Source organism: Sinocyclocheilus anshuiensis, unplaced genomic scaffold, assembly GCF_001515605.1.
Source record: "Sinocyclocheilus anshuiensis isolate Anshui unplaced genomic scaffold, SAMN03320099.WGS_v1.1 scaffold376, whole genome shotgun sequence".
NCBI classification, from domain to species: Eukaryota; Metazoa; Chordata; class Actinopteri; order Cypriniformes; family Cyprinidae; genus Sinocyclocheilus; species Sinocyclocheilus anshuiensis.
In genome coordinates this window covers 407,061-411,252 of record NW_015558600.1, presented here as the reverse complement: position 1 = coordinate 411,252, position 4,192 = coordinate 407,061, and the positions used below count along the sequence as shown (strand labels likewise).

Sequence of the window (4,192 nt, the reverse complement as noted above, 5' to 3'; positions counted from 1 at the left end):
CAATACATCACTTAAAATGTACTCAAGTAAAAGTAAAAGTACACAATTTTTAAACTACTCAAAAAAGTACAATTACTGATAAAAACTACTTAATTACTGTAACGTGAGTATTTGTAATTCGTTACTTCACACCCCTGATTATATGATGTCATTACGTTGCTGTCTTGCCGCCAGCCAATTCGCTGCATTGCTGATCATGGTTTCGAGTATCGATACATGGCCCCTTTTAAACCAACCCATGAACGCACAATTATCTCAGATAACTCAATCCAGCCATACTAATCATCAACAGGTGTATTCGAAGAACTGAATTAGCCAGATCCTGATTAGCACGATGATATCATCTTGGATGTGACATTTCATCTCGGATGTAATAACCGATGTACGAAGAACGGGCCCCTGCTCTGAGAGAAAACTTAAATAAACATTTCCTAGTTTTATTTGAGAAAAACCATTGTCAAATACACTCTGAAGCTCAAAGGTCTGCTACAAGCAGTCAAAATAAACGATCGATTTAATTTGAAATTATGACAGAAATATATTAGCATTGTACAATGTACTTCAAAGTTATAATAACAACAATAATATTTGATAACATTTTAAAACATTATTAAAATGTTAAAATGTGATATAGATGATATACATAAGGTGTACAGCTTTATTTTTTTATTATTTTTTTAATGTCAAATAACTTGTTCTTGTTCTTTTAAGAGTCATTGTTACTGATAAGAATTGTTGTTTAATATATACCGTGATAACCGTTAACCGGTGGGAAAATTTCCTCACCGTCACAACCCTAACATACATACATGTAAATATTTCTTAAATACATGTGTGTGTGTATTTATATATACATGTAAATATACACAGTACATACGCATATATTATGTAAACAACTTTTATTTTGGATGCGATTAATCAATTTGACACCATATATATATATATATATATATATATATATACATATATATATATATATATATATATATATATACATATATACATATATACATATATATACATATATACATATATACACGCACGCTGAGTATTTACGCTGAGTGAGAGGCTGTATATTGAACATCAGGTATATTCTGAAACATTTCAACTTCAGTGAGGACAGAATAATTATTTTTGCTTGAGAGTATTTGTTATGATTATGAAACATCTTTATTCATTATTAATGTGATCTTTGCATCGTTGCTGTTTTTAGGTGTCCACAGTGGCCCAAAGTTCAAGTGGTCACAGTCACACTCCCAGTCCCGCGGCCCACAGTGGTGCTCACCATCATGGTCCAGCAACGGTCCAGGCCCATGGTCCTGCGCCGGTGCAGGGTCACAGTCACCCGCCCACCCCCTCCGCATCTGTGCAGGGGCAGCAGCAGTTCCAGAGACTCAAGGTTAGACGGAATTTTGTGTTTGGGAGTCAAACCAATGCAGTCTTGCAATAGCAGCTGTGTGTGTGAGATAAACTGGATTGTCATTTTCCTTCCTGCAGGTGGAGGACGCCTTGTCTTACCTGGACCAGGTAAAGCTACAGTTTGGCAGTCAGCCGCAGGTCTACAATGATTTCTTGGATATCATGAAAGAGTTTAAATCTCAGAGGTGAGCTTATTCACATGTAGGGTTGTCATAAAATTTTAGTAGCTGATACTGATATTAGTGAATCATCACGATTCTATCCAATATGCTATTGAACACATTTCTGTTAAAATGTAAGGTAACACTTCACAATAAACATCAGTTAGTTAACATTAGGTATCATGAACACTTTACAGCATGTATTAATCTAGGTTCATGTTCATTTCTACATATGAGTGGGTTTGTAATATTGCATTACTCCAGTCTTCAGTGTCACATGATCAGAAATCATTGTAATAAGAAACATTTCTTAATGTATTGAATAGTTGCGTAATGTTTTTGAGGAAACAGGGTTTTCAGGATTCTTTGATGAATAAAAAGTTCAAAAGAACAGCATTTATTTGAAACGGAAATATTTTATAACATTATGAATGTCTATACTGTCACTTTTGATAAATTTAATATGCCCTTGCTGAATAAAAATAAGCATCTTTTTCATTTATCTATAAAAATAATTTTAATAAAAATGAACATTGCTTTCATCAAATTCTTATGATGTTTCTTTTGACTTAAGCAAGGACATGTTGTCTAAAAAATATGTTATTGCCATGTTCTCACATTCAAATCCTGCCCTACATAATTTCCCACAATGGTAGATAGTTTCACTGGGAATTAGTTAATCATAATTATTCATTTCGAATTCTCTCTCTCTCTCTCTCTCTCCTCCGCATCTGTGCAGGGGCAGCAGCAGTTCCAGAGACTCAAGGTTAGACGGAATTTTGTGTTTGGGAGTCAAACCAATGCAGTCTTGCAATAGCAGCTGTGTGTGTGAGATAAACTGGATTGTCATTTTCCTTCCTGCAGGTGGAGGACGCCTTGTCTTACCTGGACCAGGTAAAGCTACAGTTTGGCAGTCAGCCGCAGGTCTACAATGATTTCTTGGATATCATGAAAGAGTTTAAATCTCAGAGGTGAGCTTATTCACATGTAGGGTTGTCATAAAATTTTAGTAGCTGATACTGATATTAGTGAATCATCACGATTCTATCCAATATGCTATTGAACACATTTCTGTTAAAATGTAAGGTAACACTTCACAATAAACATCAGTTAGTTAACATTAGGTATCATGAACACTTTACAGCATGTATTAATCTAGGTTCATGTTCATTTCTACATATGAGTGGGTTTGTAATATTGCATTACTCCAGTCTTCAGTGTCACATGATCAGAAATCATTGTAATAAGAAACATTTCTTAATGTATTGAATAGTTGCGTAATGTTTTTGAGGAAACAGGGTTTTCAGGATTCTTTGATGAATAAAAAGTTCAAAAGAACAGCATTTATTTGAAACGGAAATATTTTATAACATTATGAATGTCTATACTGTCACTTTTGATAAATTTAATATGCCCTTGCTGAATAAAAATAAGCATCTTTTTCATTTATCTATAAAAATAATTTTAATAAAAATGAACATTGCTTTCATCAAATTCTTATGATGTTTCTTTTGACTTAAGCAAGGACATGTTGTCTAAAAAATATGTTATTGCCATGTTCTCACATTCAAATCCTGCCCTACATAATTTCCCACAATGGTAGATAGTTTCACTGGGAATTAGTTAATCATAATTATTCATTTCGAATTCTCTCTCTCTCTCTCTCTCTCTCTCTCTCTCTCTCTCTCTCTCTCTCTCTCTCTCTCTCTCTCTCTCTCTCTCTCTCTCTCTCTCTCTCTCTCTCTCTCTCTCTCTCTCTCTCTCTCTCTCTCGCTCTCTCTCTCTCTCTCTCTCGATCTCTCTCGATCTCTCTCAATCTGCAGTATTGACACCCCGGGAGTAATCAGCAGGGTGTCACAGCTCTTTAAGGGTCACCCTGATCTTATTATGGGGTTTAACACATTTCTTCCACCGGGATACAAGATTGAAGTTCAGACCAATGACCTGATTAACGTGACTACGCCCGGCCAGATCCACCACATCACGCCTCACGGCATCTCCGTTCAGAACATACCCCCCAGACAGCCGCCGCAGCTCCAGAACCAGATCCCCACAAACCCTCCCAGCCTGGCATCCACACCTCCTGCCCAACCCACACCGAAAAGCAAGGTAGTCACACTGAAAATGTAGATATTTTGCAGGGTTGAAGTTGACAAGGTCCCTGTGAATCCTTAAAAAGTCTAAAATTAAGTTTCATCATGTTTTAAATATTGTTATTTTAGTGTAATTGAGATACCATTATAGTTTTTTTATTAATATTATAGTTTTAATTAATAATTTATTAATATTTTGTAGTGTGTTTTTTTTTGTCATTTTTAGTAGTATTTTTTTTATATTTAGCTTATATCAGTTTTAGTTTTAAAACATTACATTTATATTATTTCAAGTAACAATTTTTTTATGGTTTAAATTTTAGTGTAACTGTTTTGTCATTTTTAGTAGTTTTTTTAATATTTAGCTTATTTTAGTTTTAGTTTAGTTTTAGTACATAACGTTTATATTATTTTAAATGGGTCATATGATGCTGCTAAAAAGAACATTATTTTGTGTATTTGGTGTAATGAAATGTGTTTATGCGGTTTAAGGTTCAAAAAACACATTATTTTCCACAT

At 34.3% G+C, this 4,192-nt stretch overlaps 1 pseudogene; it reads left to right on the top strand.

Annotated features, from left to right (window-relative positions):
* The window catches only part of LOC107680140 (paired amphipathic helix protein Sin3a-like), a 21,975-nt pseudogene that overhangs the window by 2,934 nt on the left and 14,849 nt on the right, over positions 1–4,192 (top strand).